The 20,783-nt window shown below is 41.6% G+C and overlaps 1 protein-coding gene across 2 annotated transcripts in view; it reads right to left on the bottom strand.

Annotated features, from left to right (window-relative positions):
* NCAM2 (neural cell adhesion molecule 2) overlaps positions 1 to 20,783 on the bottom strand; it is a 440,779-nt gene that overhangs the window by 149,107 nt on the left and 270,889 nt on the right. The gene's annotated exons all lie outside the window — the stretch shown is intronic.

Here is a 20,783-nt window from a genome sequence, read left to right as displayed (position 1 = left end):
TAATAGTGTAACTTAGCAACAAGACTCAGGGGCTGGAAGCAAAGCCTGTATTCCCAATGTTTGTTTAATCTACATGCAGCAATAACTGTAAATTGCTTTGCAATGTTATATTGCTTAATCAAGGTTACTGTCTGGACATTTATTATTCTTCAACAGTGTTTTATATTACAGCTTAGAAATCATGCAATGAAATTAGCTGCCTGAAGATACACTTATATTTTATATATTCAACCGTGCTGTTGATAATACTAAAATACTCTATTGATTTAGCAGGGCTGCAATGCCAAATATAGTGCGGAAGGCAAAAGTAGCTGTATTACCCAGTGGCATAACTTCCATAAAGGAGACATACAGGACTACACCATAGACCATGGCGTAATAGGGCTCAACTGTGAACTGCTTTCTCGGCTTGGTTTGACAGCATCGTGGCAGTTACCCACAACCACCACTAAACAGAGCTCACTCGAGCTGTCAAAATTCATAAGCAGAAAAAGAGAATTCTTCCATACAGATATAGTATAAAATAAATCAGTATAGAGTTTCAGACCTACATAGTAATATATTGGTGGATATCAACTTGTATGAGGGTGTATTACATCTGGAGGATGGTGTGAGGTCCTTTCTATCATGCCCTATGAAACATCTCAATTTGGTATTTGTGCTTTAAAAGAGTTGCGCCCCCATTACATGTCATATTCATTGTAAAGATCATAAACATCTAAGCATATTTGCCATTTACGCTCTGTTTAACCACAGCAAATACAGTAGATAGCTTCAAAAAAGGTTTAGATGACTTTTTAGTTCAAAATAACATTGAGACTTCGGACAATGTATAGAAATCTTGTTCTACACACCCTTTCCCTTTGGTCCAACCCCTTTTTAAAAGGAAGGCGGACATTATTCCAGGGATTTGTTCTGTCGATGAATATGGCAGGATTACAAGTTGGACTTGATAGACTTTTGTCTTTTTCCAACCTTAACAACTATGTAACCTCTTCCTGATGGAGCAATTTTCAGTTTTTTCGTTTACATTTTTTACAACCTGTCTTCCTAGAACCATAACTTTTTAATTTTCCATATACATAAACATATGAGGGCTTCTATGTTGCAGGACAAGTTGCACTTTCTAATGGCACCATTCATTATTGTATAAGATGTAGTGGAAAGCTGGAAAGAATTTCCAAATGGGGTGGAATTGGGAAAAAAAACATAATTAAACCATTATTATGGGTTTAGTTTTGACAGTGTTCACTATGTGGTAAAACCGACCAATTAGCTTCTGTCTCTGGATCAGTATGATTACAGCAATATCACATTTTTTATTTTATTTTTTGCTTTTTATATATTTTTTTTCTTAAAAATAAAATAAAAAATTGGGGAAAAATTATTTTCATAGCATCAGCATATTGTGACTACATAACTTTTTCATGGTTACGTGTATGGAGTTATTTGAGGGCTCACTTTTTGCAAGGAACTCTGTAGCTTTTATTGATACCATTTTGTGGTATGCATGACTTTTCAATCTCTTTTTATTTAATTTCTTTTTAGGAAGAGAAGCGACAAAAACAAAAAAGGGAATCAGCCATCATTTTGATAATTTTCCGTTAAGCCGTTTATTGTATGGGATAAATATGTTTATATTTCAATAGTTTGTTTATTTTTTTATGTGACAATGCCTATGATCTTAATTTTTTGATTGTTTATTTATTTTTGTATTTAATATGGGATGTGAAGTGATTTGAACTACAATTGCTACCAAAGCAAACTAACAGCTTTCTCGATATTGGTGTGGGGGAGCAATTTGGACCCCTAGAGTGAAGCTCTCCCGGGAAAAGACCTACCAGATGCCCTGGCATGTCTCTTTTTCAGTGAAGTATTATGTGGGGATACAAGCACAGCAACAGATGAAAAATCTTACTATGAAAAAGCACGGATTGAACAGTTTGAGGCTACCACTAGGGAAAATTTTTACTATGAAAAAGCACTGCTACAACCAAAAGAAAATCTTATGAAAAAGTAATGAATAGTTTGAAGCTACCATCAAAGATTTTGTGGACAAAAAAAAGTGGAAGATTGATCTATGAAGCATAAGGAGGCATGTTTAAATATGAATACAAGAAATGAACAAATCAATTGCTTCAATTTGGATTTTAACAAACAATATATTTAAAAAATTTATTTCAAGCAAATCAATAAACACATCGAAACATGAAAAACATGCGTAATTCAGATTTCTTTTGAAAAATAAATAAATAAATACGTACTGTGAATAGAAATGTTGGATGTTTCACAGCTATCAAAAAGATTCATAGTCATTTAGACAGACTTCCTAACATAAAATCACTTCCAGGACAAAAAACTTTAATAAAAAGCAAAGCAAAGAGAACTGGATTTTTTTAAGCTTAGAGGTCTTGGAAGACCTCTGAGTGGTTGATATTTATATTATGGAGACCACTTATTATATGTGATGACTAATAGTGTTAGGTGAATCAAAGTAAAATGAATTAAATTCGATCCGAATTTCAGGAAGAATTAGATTTGCCACAAATCTGAATTTCTCCGTGTTCTGTGATAACGAATCATTTTGTTCCTAAAATGATGGCTACACATGTTACAAAGTGAAAGTAAGAAGCCCAGGAACACGATATAACTCATAATGCAGTGCAGCCAGCCAATCAGCAGATAGCCAGCCCCTGTGATGTCACAGTCCTAAAAAAGCCTCATCCCACCCGATCTCTGCCATTTTACTGTGAGCTGAGCATAGGTATAGTGGTCTATAAAGATTTAATTGTGGAATATTGGATAGGGGCAGTGCAGGAACAGGGAAAGAACAGTGGAGTGAGATCATAGGGAGGATTTTTATACACTGTAGGCCTAGAGAGTCTGCAGGGACAGTACAGTACAGACTGTATTTGCCCTGTAAATCTTGTTCAACTACTGCACCATTCATACTTAAGCTCTTTTGTTATACATAGACTTACTGTGCATCAGACTCATTGTAACAGGCAGTCTAACAAATAGGGACATTTATCTAGTTCATCTGCTGTGCCATTCATACTTTATCTGTTCTGTTATGCATACACTTACTGTGCATCTAACTCATCGTCAACAGGCAGTCTAAGATATTGGCACTTTTTTCTACTTCATCTGCTGCCCATTAATTCTTAATCTGTTCTGTATAGACTTAATGTGCAGCAGACTCATTGTCAACAGGCGGTCTAATATATAGGCACATTTATCTACTGTAGTTCACTTACTGTGCCATTAATACTTAATCTGTTCTGTTATACATAGACTTACTGTGCATCAGACTCATTGTCAACAAGCGGTCTAATATATAGGTACATTTTTCTAGTTCATTTACTGCGTCATTGATACTTAATCTGTTCTTTTATACAAAGACTTACTGTGCATCATACAGTCTGTACAGGTGGTCTAAAATATAGGCACGTTTATCTAGTTTACTTACTGCACAACTAATACTGAATCTGTTCCGTTATACATAGATTTACTGTGCATCAGACTTAGTCTCAACAGACAGTCTAATATATAGGAGCTCTTATGTAGTAAACCAGGCATCCTCAAACTGCGGCCCTCCAGCTGTTGCAAAACTACAACTTCCAGCATGCCCGAACAGCCTACAGGTATGAGCCTACAGCAGGGCATTGTGGGAGTGAGTTGTAGTTTTACAACAGCTGGAGGGCCGCAGTTTGAGGATGCCTGTAGTAAACATACTGCATTATTAATATTTAATCTATTCTGTTATACATAGACTTATTGTGCATCAGACTCATTGTCAGCAGGTGGTCTAATATATAGATGCACTAATCTAGTACATTTACTGTGCCATCAAGACTTAGTCTGTTCTGTTATACATAGGCTTACTGTGTGTCAGGCTCCTTGTTAACAGGAGGTCTAACATACAGGCATGTTTTTCTAATTTATCTGCTATGCCTTTCATACAAAATTTATTCTGTTTTACAAAGTATTAATGCATCAGACTCATTGGCAACAGGCGGTCTAATATTTAGGCACATTTATCTAGTATACTTACTGCTTCATTAATACTTAATATATGTCCTGTTATACATAGACTTACTGTGCATCAGACTCATTGTCAATAGGCAGTCTAATCGATAGGCATGTTTATCTAATTCACTTATTGTGCCATTCATAGTGAATCTGTTCTGTTATAAATAGACTTACTGTGGATGAGTCTTAGTCTCACCAGGCAGTCCAATATATAGGTGAACTTATCTAGTACACTTACTGCACCATTATTACTAAATCTGTTCTGTTATACATAGACTTGCATGAATGTGCATCAGACTCATTGTCAATAGGCGGTCTAATATATAGGCACGCTTATCTAGTACACTTACTGCGCAATAAAGACAATCTGTTCTGTTATACATAGACACTGTGTGTTAGTGTAATTAACTTCAGGTACAAAGCAATCAACAAACAGGCCTATTGGCAAATAACGCAGACAAAATCACAAGAGGGCTGTATCTGAGGAGATCTCGGGTCTGCCTCAAAATAGCTTTATTTTATATCCTGATGATAGTAGGAGTAACAGGGGGTATTTAAGGCGGTTACAATAGACATGATTGGACAATTAAAGGTTACATAGTTACACGTGATACAATTATCATTATGATATACACTCACCTAAAGAATTATTAGGAACACCTGTTCTATTTCTCATTAATGCAATTATCTAGTCAACCAATCACATGGCAGTTGCTTCAATGCATGTAGGGTTTTGGTCCTGGTCAAGAGAATCTCCTGAACTCCAAACTGAATGTCAGAATGGGAAAGAAAGGTGATTTAAGCAATTTTGAGCGTGGCATGGTTGTTGGTGCAAGTCGGGCCGGTCTGAGTATTTCACAATCTGCTCAGTTACTGGGATTTTCACGCACAACCATTTCTAGGGTTTACAAAGAATAGTGTGAAAAGGGAAAAACATCCAGTATGCGGCAGTCCTGTGGGCGAAAATGCCTTGTTGATGCTAGAGGTCAGAGGAGAATGGGCCGACTGATTCAAGCTGATAGAAGAGCAACGTTGACTGAAATAACCACTCGTTACAACCGAGGTATGCAGCAAAGCATTTGTGAAGCCACAACACGCACAACCTTGAGGCGGATGGGCTAGAACAGCAGAAGACCCCACCGGGTACCAATCATCTCCACTACAAATAGGAAAAAGAGGCTACAATTTGCACGAGTTCACCAAAATTGGACTGTTGAAGACTGGAAAAATATTGCCTGGTCTGATGAGTCTCGATTTCTGTTGAGACATTCAAATGGTAGAGTCCGAATTTGGCGTAAACAGAATGAGAACATGTATCCATCATGCCTTGTTACCACTGTGCAGGCTGGTGGTGGTGGTGTAATGGTGTGGGGGGTGTTTTCTTGGCACACTTTAGGCCCCTTAGTGCCAATTGGCCATCGTTTAAATGCCACGGGCTACCTGAGCATTGTTTCTGACCATGTCCATTCCTTCATGACCACCATGTACCCATCCTCTGATGGCTACTTCCAGCAGAATAATGCACCATGTCACAAAGCTCGAATCATTTCAAATTGGTTTCTTGAACATGACAATGAGTTCCTCTGTACTAAAATGGCCCCCACAGTCACCAGATCTCAACCCAATAGAGCATCTTTGGGATGTGGTGGAACGGGAGCTTCGTGCCCTGGATGTGCATCCCTCAAATCTCCATCAACTGCAAGATGCTATCCTATCAATATGGGCCAACATTTCTAAAGAATGCTATCAGCACCTTGTTGAATCAATGCCACGTAGAATTAAGGCAGTTCTGAAGGCAAAAGGGGGTCCAACACCGTATTAGTATGGTGTTCCTAATAATTCTTTAGGTGAGTGTAGTTATATAATTAGATATTGTGTAATTTGACAAGTATATAGGCAAAAGTTAATCCCTCCAAGCAATGGACATCTGGCACATTATTCTTGGAAAACATGTCAAAAATGCATGTTTAATTATGTAATTGTGTTACTATTCAGACAGGGACATACACCCTTTTCTGTGCATGTACACATGTCTAGTTGCATCTACAGATGGCCCTTAGAGTGTGTTCCCGAGGTCATAATGAATGTTGTACAGCAGAGGAATATGATAAGTAGAGATGGCCTTGTGGTTCGCCCGGCGGTCGTTTAACGGCGAACTTTGCGTGTTCGCGATTCGCCAAACATGCGAACATATGGCGAAATTCGTGCCCGCCATATTCTTTTACATTGTGAAGAACTTTGACCCATGACACATCCATCAGAATGTACAGGACAGCCAATTGAGACATTTCAGCACCCCCTACCTTATAAATAAACCTGATCTGGCCACCATTTTACATTCAGTGTTTTGCCAGTGTAGGGAGAGTTTGCTGTGTGGATCAGGGACAGGCTGTTAGGGACACCAAACGCTAGCTAATAGGGCCACAAAAGTCATTTTAAGCACTAGAATAGGTGTGCTATCGATATGTGTGATGCACAGAGGGGTGCAATATACTTATAATATACTTTTATATTGAGTAAAAAACACATAGATCTATATAGTGATCACCTGGAAGTCAGGGGCCTAGGGGCTAGGGGCTTAATAGGGCTATTTTTATATAGGGTAAGGTTACGGATGGGGTCGCTCTTATTAGGGCGGGTGGTCTGTGGTTCGGCTATCAGGGCCAGAATAGCACCCCCCTGTAAGGCAATATCAGGGACAGTTCTTTGCCCACCCTGTCCTTCAATACCACATCATCATCTAGCCCAGGGATGGATGTTTTTATGCTTTCTCCCTGGATTCATCGATGTGCAATAGAACTCCCCCGGACTGTGGTAGGACATATGGTCTCTGATTTGGTGCCGCCGAGCATCTGATTTTGTGCCGCCGAGCACTTATTATTGCCTACCACATCTATGCTTTTTGCTTAACTTTAATCATTAAATTTATTTTAATTTGGAAGAATATCTTTTCCATTCACACGTCCGCAAAAATGGGTCCGCATCCGTTCCGCAATTTTGCGGAACGGGTGCCGACCCATTCATTTTCAATGGGGCCGGAATGTGCTGTCCGCATATGCATTTGCGGATACACATCCGCATTTGCGGATCCGCACTTCCACATCTGTGCTTCTGTTTCCGCAAAAAAATAGAACATGTCCTATTCTTGTCCACAATTGCAGACAAGAATAGGCATTTTCTATTATAGTGCCGGCGATGTGCGGTCCACAAATTGCGGAATGCACATTGCCGATGTCCGTGTTTTGGCGATCCGCAAAACACTTACGGACGTGTGAATGGACCTTCATAGTATTATTATTAAAGGTTACGTTTTATCTTCATGTATATTCTAATGGATTGCCTTCCTTGTACAATGTTATAATATACTTTATATGTTATAAAGTATATTACAGTGCATTTGTATTGTGCGGCAGTTGTGTGCGGTTCTGCTGCAATACTGCAGGTATATAGAGGGACAAGTGTTATTGGAACAAATAATTTATACTGGTGTGATATACCAGTCCCCCCCCCCAAAAAAAACTGATTGAATCGGGGTGTTATATATCAATATGCTTTCTTTATAGTGCATTTGGGTACTGTATAGTGCATTTGTGCATGCGCGTAGGCGAAAATTATATTGCCGATATTTTGCATTGAAATTTTTTTTTTAATGGAGATCGCAAATACGAATAACACATCTGGTATGTCACTGTCCATGTTGTGGGACTATTTGTGCACTTCTAGTAATTATTTCCTGGCTGCAAATATGAGCTGAAGGTTTTTCAGGTTCGTCTGCCATTAAAATGTATGGGACCCGCCTCAAACTTGCGGTTCGCGAACATTTGATCGTGTTCGCGAACCGTCCCGGCAGATGTTTGTCCATCACTAATGATAAGATCACAGTATACATTCAATCAGATTAATAGCAAACTTAACTATACTAGAACATAGTTTTCATGCATTGATTACAGAGTTATATAAAATATTATTGACCATTACATTCACATTACTCCCCTCTTTCTATCATCATTCCACTGTCTGTATAGATCTCCCTGTCTTCCTTCCAGGAGAAGACAGTTTGGACGATTATCCTTACTACACAAAGTGGAAGAACTCTAATTCTTACAGATTGTGGGATGTCCCGCATCCATCCAGATAATCTTCTTACATAAACCAGCTTCACTATCTAAGTTGCTGAATCTACACAACCAATGGAATCACATTGGAGGCACATTATGAAAAAGCTTAAGCCAATTGGTTAGTCGTTAGTTACTTGATTTCTTCCTTCTGTAGTTTTATAATTCAGTTCCACAGTAAATGCAATCAGTTAAGTCCTCCACAGCCTACTGTCCACAGTGGGTACAACTGTATGAAGTAGGCGAGGTCAGTACCGGAGTCACAATTGCAACCATGGCAGCAGCGGACGCTGAAGGTACTTAACAGACGGTATAATATATAGGAGAGTTTTTCTGCTTCATCTGCTGCGACATTAATTCTCAATCTGCTCTTTTATACGTAGACTTACTGTGAATCAGACTCATTGTCAACAGGCATCTAATTTCAGCACATTTTTCTAGTTCATCTGCTGCACCATTCATACTTAATCTGTTCTCTTGTACATAGACTTACTGTGTGTCAGACTCATTGTCAACAGGCGGTCTAATATATAGGAGTGCTTATCTAGTACACTTACTGTGCCATGAAGACTTAATCTGTTCTGTTATACATAGACTTAGTGTGTTCATGAGACTTTCCACTCTCGGTATATCTCTGTTTTAACCGTTATCCTGTATCCAATATTTTTCCCTGGTTAGGGTCGATCTAGGGACTGGACAGTAATAGGTTCGGGGGCAGGGAACCCCCACCATCAGGGGGTCACCCTGGGCTGAGCAGATATTAGGGCCTTTAGGGTAAGCGTTGTGTCTGCCCTGCCCTCCTCCAGACCCTGTTTTTGTGGTTTCTCGAACCTATAGATCTATAGACAGTATTGTGTCACCTGTGAATGTTCTGTGTAGGGGACGCTACTCCCCTGTCAAAGAGTTAAATCTTTTTTAAATGTAGTACACTTTGTTGGTATATACATACCTATACCCGCACTATCACGATTAAAGGTATTTTTAAAAGTCACTAATTCTAAAGTAATGTGCATGAGACTTAGTCTCGACAGGCTGTCTAATGTATAGGGGCATTTATTTCTAGTTCATCTGCAGTGCCATTCATACTTAATCTGTTACATTACTGATTCAGTTATTTTACACTATGGCTAACAGACAGTTGCCTGGGCCCTCAAAAGGAACTGGCAGTGGCAAAAATGTTGTAGCTGGCACAAGTAGCAGCAGAAGAAAGGGTGGTGGAAGCAGCAGCCGCAGCAACAGGCCAGAGCTGCCACTTTCATTCAGCGGTCATGTTTTGACCAACAATCCAGTTGTAATGAAATGGTTGACTCGTTCTTCAACATTATCTCAGGTGACAACAAATACATACAGTCAGGAATAGGTGGTTTCCTCTGAAGCCACAATTAGTTCACCAGGCCCAGGAATAACCTCTGTGCCCTCATCTGTCCTGCAACTGCCTTTCTTTTGCTGTTCCTTCTGTTGGGAAGTGATGCATGCTGCCGACTCTGCTCTGCTTTTCAGAGAGGATGAGCTTAGTGGGGAGAGTCAGCAGCTACAGGCCAGCACATACTTGGAGGAGAGGTCCGCCGCATCCTCCCTTAGGCAAGCAACTAGCGATGATGACAGTTGGGTGGAAGCATGTGTTGCGAGCGGTCAGGGACGTCGCCATGAGTCTGATGAGGGTGACATAAGTGACAAACAGACAGTAGTGGATGATGATGTAGCCAATCACACGTGGGAACTGGCTGAAGAGGGGGCATCATCATCATCTGGGGTGAGGGTGGATGCAGTGGGAGATCTGGAGCCAAACGTGCCCAGGGTAGACCATCTGCTACTCAGGAGCCTAACTGTTAGGAAACAACTAGCAGAGCATGCACAGAGTGGTGGGGATAAAATACCATACCCGGCAGTGTGTTGTTGTTTTTTTTTAGCAATTCGCTGTAGGATATTGCGGTATGCAGGATATGTGGGCAGAAGATGAAGCATATTTAGGGTGCCAATGTTGGATTTACAGCCCTGCATCAACACATGGAGTGTCATCATATGGTGATCTGGGAAAACCGTGGCACTAATGTAGTGGTACAGCCTGACACAGCCACTGCTGCATCTCCCACTAGCATGCACACCTTCTCCAGCAGTCAGGGCTCCTCAACCACAGCAGAAGGGAGCTGTTGTTCCTTCATCTATTGCTCTTGATGCTCCTCCTCCTCCTCTGCTTCCTACTCCTTGTCACGTGCTTCCCCAGCAATCGATCATCGAGACGATGGCAAAGAGACAACAGTATGCATGCATTCATGCAATGGCACAGAAGCTGAACATGCAGCTGGCCAATTTGCTGGTACTACAGTCCCTCTGTTTCCATATTGTGGACTCTGAATTGATGGTTTGTGCCCACCCAAAATGGAGAGTCCCAAAACGGCATTACTTATCTAAAAAATCTGTACCAACCCTGCACACGTATGTTGAGGTGGGCCAGTCCTTGAGCCTTTCGGCGTCTGGTACAGTTCATGCCAGTGCTGACGCGTGGAGCTGTAATTAATCTCAAAGACAATATATGTCCTTTACAGCCCACTTGGTAAATGTTGTTCCGGCCCAGGCTTTGTAATTGTGGGATTTCTGCACCAATGTCCTCCTCTGCCTTTTCATCCTCCACCTTGTCATCTGCCTCCACTGTATGCACAGTTTAGAGTGGTCCTCCATCATACCATCTATGCCGGCATTGTCAAACGGTTCTGCATCTGGTCAGCCTGGACGAACAAAGTCACACCAGGGAGGAACTGCTCTGTGTCATTGACCAAGAAATCGAATTCGAGCTGTCTCCTCAGCAACAAGAGGTAGGAACCATGGTCACCGATAACGGGAAGAAAATTCTGTCTGTGGTCCCTGAAGTCTTTAACCCCAGATATCAAAGAAACTGTGCATGCACTTCAACCACTCTCACCATGCAAAACACAAACTCCTTGAGCTGCAAAGGTAGAATTGTGTTCCCCTATATCACCTCATATCACTGGCGTAACTATAGGGGTCGCAGGGGTCGCAGTTGCGGCCGGGCCCCTAAGCCAGGGTGGCCCAGAGGTGCTTTATATTTCCCTTTATAAGATGCACTGCATCTTATAAAGGCAATAACTAGTAAGTGCTTCCATAACGAAACCTCTCACTAGTCTGCAGGAGGAGGGGGAGAGAAGCACTGTGAGCGCTTTACAGTACTTACCCATCTTATTGCTCGCTCTTCCCGGGGCCGGTGCTTCTGTGTCCTGGCTGCCTGCAGCGTCAGGACATACATAGCACACTCTAACCTAACACTGCAGGAGGTCAGGTGATGCAGTTTGGGACCTGAGAAAAGAAGAGAACCCAGGAGACAGCCTGACCGGAAGAGGAGCTTCAGTCACAGCAGGAGAGGCAAGTTTGTTTATTTATGTTATAGTCTGATCTAAAGGGGGGTCTGAAGGGTCTGATTGGGGGTCTGAAGAGTCTGATTGGGGGTCTGATTAGGGGTCTGATTGGGGGTCTGAAGGATCTGATTGGGGTCTAAAGGGACTGATTAAGAGTCTAAAGGGTCTGATTGGGTGGCTAAAGGGTCTGATTGGGGGTCTGATTAGGGGTCTGAAGAGTCTGATTGGGGGTCTAAAGGGTCTGATTGGGGGTCTAAAGGGTCTGATTGGGGGTCTACAAGGTCTGATTGGAGGTCTGATTAGGGGTGTGAAGGGTCTGATTGAGGGTCTAAATGGGGGTCTAGAGAAGTCTAATGGGGCTCTGAAGGTTTAATGGGGGTCTGATTACAGGTCTGGAGGTCTAATTGGGATCCAATTGGTAGTCTGGAGGTCTAATGGGGGTCTGAATGGGTCTGTGGAAGTATAATGGGGATCTGATTGGGGGTCTATAGGTCTAATAGGGGTCAGATATGGGAGTTTGGAGGTCAAATGGGGGTCTGGAGGTCTGGTATGAGTTCTAATGGGGGTCTGAAGGTCTAATGAGGGTCCTATATGGGGGTCTGGAGGTCTAATGGTGGTCTTATCTGAGGTCTGATATTGGGGCAGGGTCTGACATTGAGTTCTAATGGGGGTCTGATAGAGGTCTAAAGGGGGTCTGGTCTGAGATAGGGGGGTTTCATCTGGAGTTTGATATGGGGGGTCTGATCTCAAAAGGTAAGGGGGGATTTTTTTTGTACTGGCACACTATCTGTGTGGTACCAGTATTTTCAGGGGGACTGTTTCTATAGTATTAAAATACAATGCAACAGCACTCTGCAAACCAAATAAAGTACCAAAAAAAGTATTATAATGCTAATGCCATGCTTATTATGTAAATTAGAGATGCTTGGCAAATATATTTTGTACAAAATTATTTGGGCCCGCCTGCCACATGTCAAGGCGATCTCTGTAAGATGGAAACTAACACTAAATTCTACCTGTTATGTGCCATGACGGCTACTATACAATTCAGGGAGTGTAGGTTCCACATGCATGATAGGCCCACCTTAATTTTTGTCATCTTTGGTGCCAAAATGACCTCCATTAAATCCAGGGAATGCAGGTACCAACATGCATGCTGAGCCCACTCCACACCTCTCCTGGTGTCAAATTGTCACCAACGAATGCAATGAGAGTCCACCCTATAACTTTCCTGGTGCCAAATGGCTTCCAATGAGTGAGGGAGAGCAGGCTAAGCTTTATACTCACACTAGAGATAGAGATCCCTGGCTTTACCTCCAAAATTACAATTATTAAAAACAACATAAACAAATAACAACATATGTAAATTGGTAAAAGTTGTACATTACAAGAATACACTTAAATCATTTTTGTAATTTAGCCCTAAGGGGCCCATAACTCTGGACCGCATAATCCACCTAGCTTCTCTTTGTAGTAAGAGGCGATGTCTTTCGCCCCTTGTGGTAGGTTCAGAACTAACTCAATACCTGCAAAGTTTAGGGATCCTTGGTCCCCACCATGTTCATCTCTCACACGTTCAATCAATCTGGGGCACCCTTTTCCTGACTTTATTGAGTTAATATTCTCCCTGAACCTCTGATACATGCATCTTATTGTTTTGCCAATGTAAAAGCGTCCACATTGAAACATTACCAGATATACTACAAATGTGCTCCTACATGTAGTTGAGCAGGTTACCATATGATGGATCCCTCCAAAACTAAGAACTTTACTCTGAGAGTTGTACCTGCAGAATGAACAGTTACCACACCTAAAGTTTCCCTTAGGTCTACTAACCTGCAGCCAGTTTCTATTTTTGTTTTCTATATAGCGACTCCTCACCAATCTATCCCTAATGGTATGACTTCACCTGAAGGTAATTAGGGGTTTATTATTGGCGCAATCAGATACACTGCTATCATTTCTCAAGATTTCCCAATTGTTTTGTATTGCACTCTGTATGTTCTCTGCCATGGGACTATATTTAAATGAAAAGATAAATATTTTTGGGTTAGTATAGTTGTTCTATGTTCTTCTACTTTTTTTTTTACCTCTTAACAATTCAGATTGGGAGAAATTATCCACTTTTTTCATGGCTGGGGAGAGGAGCTTTTCGGGATAACCCCTAGCAAGGAGATGTTCTTTTAGTTCTGAAGCGTGTGTTTGGTGCCCCTCTTCAGTACTGTTGATTCATTGTGAATAAGGGACTAATTCCTTGACATTCTGGGGATAAAGGCTGGTGAATTGCAGCAAGGAGTTGGTCGCCGTGGGTTTACGATAACTCCTTGTGACCAATCTCATTGAGATATGCTACAAACTCCAGACATTGGGTTTCAGTGACTGACCAAACAATAAAGATGTCATCCACATATCTTAAAAATAGCTGGCCATAACGTAAATAGGGATTACTAGTGAAAAATGTGTATCTTTCTTCAAACCTGGACAGGTAGGTGTTAGCAAACGTACAAGATACCGGAGTCCCCATGGCAATAGCATGCCTTTGTCTGTACCATTGGTCCCCAAACTTAAATACATTATTGGTTAAAACAAAATCTAATGCTTCTCTAATGAATTCGCAATAAAGACCACTCTTGCTGGTTTTGCCTAGGACCTCCATAACAGCTGCTATGCCCACTCCATGTGGTATGCGGGTGTTCAGGCTTTCAACGTCCAAAGACACCAGACTAAAACCCTCCTGGAAATGGAAATCTCCCAAAGCCAGTAGGAAATCATTTGTGTCACGTAAATAGGCGGGAGCACTCATCAATAGTGATCTCAATAGCCAATCCACATATTTAGATAATGGTTCAGTCACCGAGCCAATTCCTACCACAATAGGGCGTCCAAGGGGTTGGCTCAGTGACTTGTGGATTTTTGGCAAAAAATACCAAGATGGCTTTGTGGGATACATAGGTACAAGTTTTTTAATCATGCGGACAGGCAGAAAATCCAATGTCACGTATTTGTGCAAAAAAGTTTTAAGGCTATGCTGGGTATCTGCCACGGCGTCTATATATAGCATCTCGTACATTTGACCATCTCCCAACTGTCTCAGGGATTCCATAACATAGTACTCCCTACTTATAAGTACCACGTTTTCCCCCTTGTCTGCTGGTTTCACCACCACATCCTTTTTGGAACGAATCCATTCCAAACCAGTTTTTTATTCATTGCTTATGTTATCACTGGACACCCTGTGTACAGTAATGCCCTGATATCCTTTAACACTTGAAAATGAAGTGAAAGGAAATCACTGCAGCTCTCACCTGCCACCTCCCAGTGGAGCACAGAAAATCAGACCTGGACTCAGTCAGGTATAAACTGTGAAAGAACAAATGGAATCCAGCTAATCATAAAAATATGCTTTTAATCATAAAAATATGCTTTAATCAATAAAATCCGACATCAAATTGGACAATGTGCTGTGACGCGTTTCGGGCTATTACATCTTAGCCCTTCATCAAGACAATCCTTTAACACTTGGTGGTGAAAAATATCAATGCTACCCCCAGCAGACAAGGGAGGAAAAAACGTGGACTTTATCCCTCCATCAAATCTGTTGCTCATACACTCATGTCCGGCATCATCCTCACAGTTCCTATCCACTAGGAGTTGTAAACAAAAGATTTCATCTTTGTCAAACTGGGTAGTGATATTGAAACCTAAAATACCAACATCTACTGGAACTGCTCCCTGTTTTTTTCTCCTTCTCTTGTTTGGGAAAACCACTAAACATTTTATGAAGGTACATCTTACGTATAGATTTGAACAAATCAATTTCAAAACCAGCCACATCGAACTGTTCCACCAAGCTGTAGCCCAGTCCCTTATTAAGGGCTGAGATACAGCCCGGCGGTAGCTCATAGTTAGTGAGATTGATAACAGGTTTCTCTTCCAGGACAGGGTCGGTGGACAAAGTTAATGTCTCCAAGAGACCTGCTTCTTCTTGCGGGTAGATTTTCTGACACCTTTTGCCTTTTCTTTGCCCCCAGTGCCATGTCTAAAGGGCCCTGGTGGCTGGTTTTGAAATCAATTTGTTCATATCTATACGTAAAAATATTTCCATTTCTAGGAGGGTTTTAGTCTGGTGTTTTTGGATGTTGAAAGCCTGTATACCCGCATACCACATGGAGCGGGCATAGCAGCTGTTATGGACTTTTTAGGTAAAACGAGCAAGAGTGGTCTTTATTGAAAGTTCATTAGAGAAGCGTTAGATTTTGTTTTAACAAATAATGTATTTAAGTGTGGGGATCAATGGTTCAGACAAAGGCATGGTACTGCCATGGAGACTCCGGTAGCTTGTACGTTTGCTAACATCTACCTCTCCAGGTTTGAAGAAAGATACATATTTTCCACTAGTAATCCCTATTTACGTTATAGCCAGCTATTCTTAAGATATGTGGATGACATCTTTATTGTTTGGTCAGGCACTGAAACCCAATGTCTGGAGTTTGTAGCATATCTCAATGAGATCAATGATATGAACATGAGATTCACTTTAAATTATGGAGGTACTACCCTAGAATTTTTGGATGTGGCTGTTGCAGTTAGGGGCGATGAGTTGGTCACGAGGGGTTATCGTAAACCCACGGCGACCAACTCCTTCCTGCCCTACACCAGCTTTCATCCCCAGAATGTCAAGGAAATCAGTCCCTTATGGACAATTCATTAGGCTAAAGAGAATCAACAGTACTTTAGAGGGGCACTAAACACAGGCTTCAGAACTAAAAGAACATCTCCTTGCTAGGGGTTATCCCCAAAATCTCCTCTCCACAGCCATAAAAAAAGGGGATAACTTCTCCCAATGGGAATTGTAAAGAGGTAAAAAAAAAGTAGAAAAACAAAGACCAACGTAACTAACCCCAAAAAATTTATCTTTTCATTTAAGTTTAGTCCCATGGCAGAGAACAAACAGAGGGCAATACAAAACAATTGGGACATCTTAAGAAATGATAGCAGTGTATCTGATTGCGCCAATAATAAACCCCTAATTACCTTCAGGAGAAGTCATACCATTAGGGATAGAATGGTGAGGAGTCGCTATATAGAAAACAAAAATAGAAACTGGTTGCAGGTTAGTAGACATAAGGGGAACTTTAGGTGTGGTAACTGTTCATTCTGCAGGTACAACTCTCAGAGTAAAGTTCTTAGTTTTGGAGGGATCCATCATAGGGTAACCTGCTCCACTACATGTAGGAGCACATTTGTAGTATATCTGGTAATGTTTCAATATGGACTCTTTTACATTGGCAAAACAATAAGATGCATGTATAAGAGGTTTAGGGAACATATTAACTCAATAAAGTCAGGAAAAGGGTGCCCCAGATTGATTGAACATGTGAGAGATGAACATGGTGGGGACCCAGGATCCCGAAACTTTGCAGGTATTGAGTTAGTTCTAAACCCACCACAAGGGGGCGAAAGACATCGCCTCTTACTACAAAGAGGATCTAGGTGGATTATGTGGTCCAGAGTTATGGGCCCCTTAGGGCTAAATGACAAAAACGATTTAAGTGTATTCTTGTAATGTACAACCTTTAGCAATTTACATATGTAGTTATTTGTTTATGTTCTTTTGAATAAATGTCATTCTGGAGGTAACGGCAGGGATCTTTATGACGACCCCTTGTGGTGATGTAAAAATGTGGCACGCATATGTGTGATGACGTCAGTGGCCTGAGGAAGCGCACGAGCGCGAAACGGCTGTCGCTGCTTTTAGCTTGTGTGTGAGCTGTCTGCCCCAGCCTATGTTGCCTGATCTCTATGGAGGAATACAGAGCTTCTATTTGATACAGTGGTGAGTGCCGCCTGCTTTATTCTTTATTGGCATATGAACTATTCTAGACTAGGTAGCGTTCATTTTGGTTTCTGGGACAAATATATGCAAATGAATATGTCTAATTTGTGTACATTAGAAAAAAAAAGACTTGCATTTTTGACATGAAACCTAAATTGCACATATTTGGGTACTTTAATTAGCTTTTCTGACAAAAAGGATAAGAAAGGTAATTCTTTCTAGTGTTAGACATGTTGATGTTAGATATGCTAATTTTAATTTATTTTTCCCAGAAAGCAAAAGGAGCATTGCCAAGCCTATATTAGTTGGCATAGAGGTGTTGCCTGGTCTACAATTCTCAGCACACATACTACATATACTAGGCGCTTTTTGTAATGAGAAAGGGCACCCCTCCAGACAATGCATATATATTGCTCAAAAACCAAGAGTAGCACACTAGGCTTTTGATCTCTCTCATCTTTCCAGAAAACCAGAGATCATTATATGCAGCACCCCCTTTAAGGGAAATTGGAGCATATTTGATTCAGGTAGAAGATTCTGAGATTCTTTACAATACGGATCTTTTCTGGTTCGATATTTGGACTAATCTATGCGAATGTCAGCATCTGGCCACATAAAGGTCTAATTCTTTTTTAGGCTGCATCCACCCACCCTTTCTTCACTATGACAGTTAGCACTGTGTCTGTGAGCATCTGGCAACGTAAAGGTCTAATTTTTCAGGTTTGGTCCCTCATAAAGCGTAATTTTTTATTTCAAATAAAACTGTGTATGTTCAAACTTCATCTACCTTCGATAAGTGAGAATTTTTGGAAGCTTTGAAATAGGAAAAAGCATAAAACGTGCCGTTGGCACCTTGTGTTTTTCAACATGCCACTTTTTAACGCCTTCAAACTTGCCTTTATCTAAAGTTATGTGTGTCAGTGTCACTCTGCCATGAATTTCTACTGCTGTCATTCATCCCAGAGCTTAGGGAGGGAGGACAGGTAAGGGAAAATTAAAAGAAAATCGTAAAAAATTAACAAAATGAGATAGGAGCTTTTTATAACAAATCTGTGTTTTAGAGGACTAGAGGGCTTATATACCAATTTCCAGGGCAATTGGGGCAGCTTGGTTTGGAACAAATAGATTTGGATCTGAACTGAACTTTTTGAAAAATTCTGCGAATATGAAACAAACTGAATCTTGAATCTAATTTGTACCCAAAATGTACTTTTTACAAAAATTGGCCAATCAGCCCGAAAACGAAGTTCAAGAAATCTCTAACCTATGCCAAGCACCAAGTCGGCATAGAACTAGAAATATTTATACACTTCTGGTGCAAATGTAAAGTATTTTTTTGTAAATCTTCCCCTACAGCACACCATTTCACATTGTATAACTGTAACACAGCATAATCCTCCAAGTCCTCAGTGATTTTTATATATATTTTTTTGTATTATCCAAAATGACATTTGATGTGGCAAAAGCGCTGGAAGCAAGAGTAAATTGCTCAAAGAAGCACTTGTGAAAATAAGAATCACCGTCAAAATGTTATTTTTTCTTGCAATATCTCAGTGTATATATTTAACTTCCAGGATATGATACATTGTACATGAATATTCTATTACTGCCTCCAATCTTTATAGCCTGGAAGTATCGATTATGATAATGCACAGTATCGCAATGAAATAAAAGCCAAACCTTCAGGACATCAAGGTGGGTAAAACGGTAACACTGTGGATGTGTTTGTCATTTGACACAACTTATTGGCATAGTGTAAAGCACCCCAAAGAACCAAATGACACATGCAGCTCTGCTATATTGCGATGACTGAAATGATGTAAAATGGAATTGAAAAGATTGCACCTCAGGTGTCCTGGAAAGGATTGTGCTTCGTTAAGGAACCTGCAAACCGCATGGCTGCCTCTTTGACAGGTTTCCTAACCTTTCTAACAAGCCAAACCTGAGAGCATCTGCCAAAAATAACATTCTTAATGAAATCTGGATGCTCCAAATCCTCTCTGCTAAACCTGATAAAAACCGTTCATAGTGGCAGAGAGGGGACATAGTCACTGGTCCTAGAGGTTTCCTTGTTTGGCAGCAGTTGAGAGGAGATGAATGTTCACAAGGCTACTGTATATTACAGATCTTTGCACTAATATATAGTATGGTGCCCTAAAATATAGCTCCAGCCACATTTTCCCTGTTTTAGGCCTCATGCACACAACAGTATTTTTTCACAGTCCGCAAAACGGGGTTCCGTTGGTCCGTGATCCGTGACCGTTTTTTCGTCCGTGGGTCTTCCTTGATTTTTGGAGGATCCACGGACATGAAAAAAAAGTCGTTTTGCTGTCCGCCTGGCCGTGCGGAGCCAAACGGATCCGTCCTGAATTACAATGCAAGTCAATGGGGACGGATCCGTTTGACGTTGACATAATATGGTGCAATTGCAAATGGATCCGTCCCCCATTGACTTTCAATGTAAAGTCAGGAGTCCCTTTTATACCATCGGATCTGAGTTTTCTCCAATCCGATGGTATATTTTAACTTGAAGCGTCCCCATCACCATGGGAACTCCTCTATGTTAGAATATAACATCGCATTTGAGTTAGATCGTGAAACTCAGATCCGACAGTATATTCTAACACAGAGGCGTTCCCATGGTGATGGGGACGCTTCAGGTTAGAATATGCTAAAAGAACTGTGTACATGACTGCCCCCTGCTGCCTGGCAGGTGCTGACAGGCAGCAGGGGGCAGACTTCCCCCCCTGTAGTTAACATATTGGTGGCCAGTGCGGCCGGCCCCCCTCCCTCCCCTGTAGTTAACTCATTGGTGGCCAGTGCGGCCAGCCCCCCCTCCCTCCCCTGTAGTTAACTCATTGGTGGCCAGTGCGGCCGGCCCCCCCTCCCTCCCCTGTAGTTAACTCATTAGTGGCCAGTGCCCCCCCCCCTCCGTCCCCCTCCTTCCCCCTCCTAATTAAAATCTCCCCCCATCATTGGTGGCAGCGGAGAGTACCGATCGGAGTCCCAGTTTAATCACTGGGGCTCCGATCGGTAACCATTGCAACCAGGATGCTACTGCAGTCCCTACTGGTAAGTGACATGTCTGTGCGGCGCATTGCTTAATGATCTGTCACTTACCAGTAGGAGGCGCTCCCGGCCGGTCGCAGACATTGCAGCTCGCAGGTAAGTATAATGCTTCTACAAATTGCTAAGTAACCATGGCAACCAGGACTGCAGTAGCATCCTGGTTGCCATGGTTACCGATCGGAGCCCCAGCGATTAAACTGGGACTCCGATCGGTACTCTCCGCTGCCACCAATGATAGGGGGGAGATTTTAATTAGGAGGGGGAAGGAGGGGGACGGAGGGGGGGCCCACTGGCCACCAATGAGTTAACTACAGGGGAGGGAGGGGGGGCCGGCCGCACTGGCCACCAATGTGTTAAATA

This window comes from Bufo gargarizans, chromosome 3, assembly GCF_014858855.1.
Source record: "Bufo gargarizans isolate SCDJY-AF-19 chromosome 3, ASM1485885v1, whole genome shotgun sequence".
Classification (NCBI taxonomy): domain Eukaryota; kingdom Metazoa; phylum Chordata; class Amphibia; order Anura; family Bufonidae; genus Bufo; species Bufo gargarizans.
This window is presented reverse-complemented; position numbering and strand designations above follow the sequence as displayed.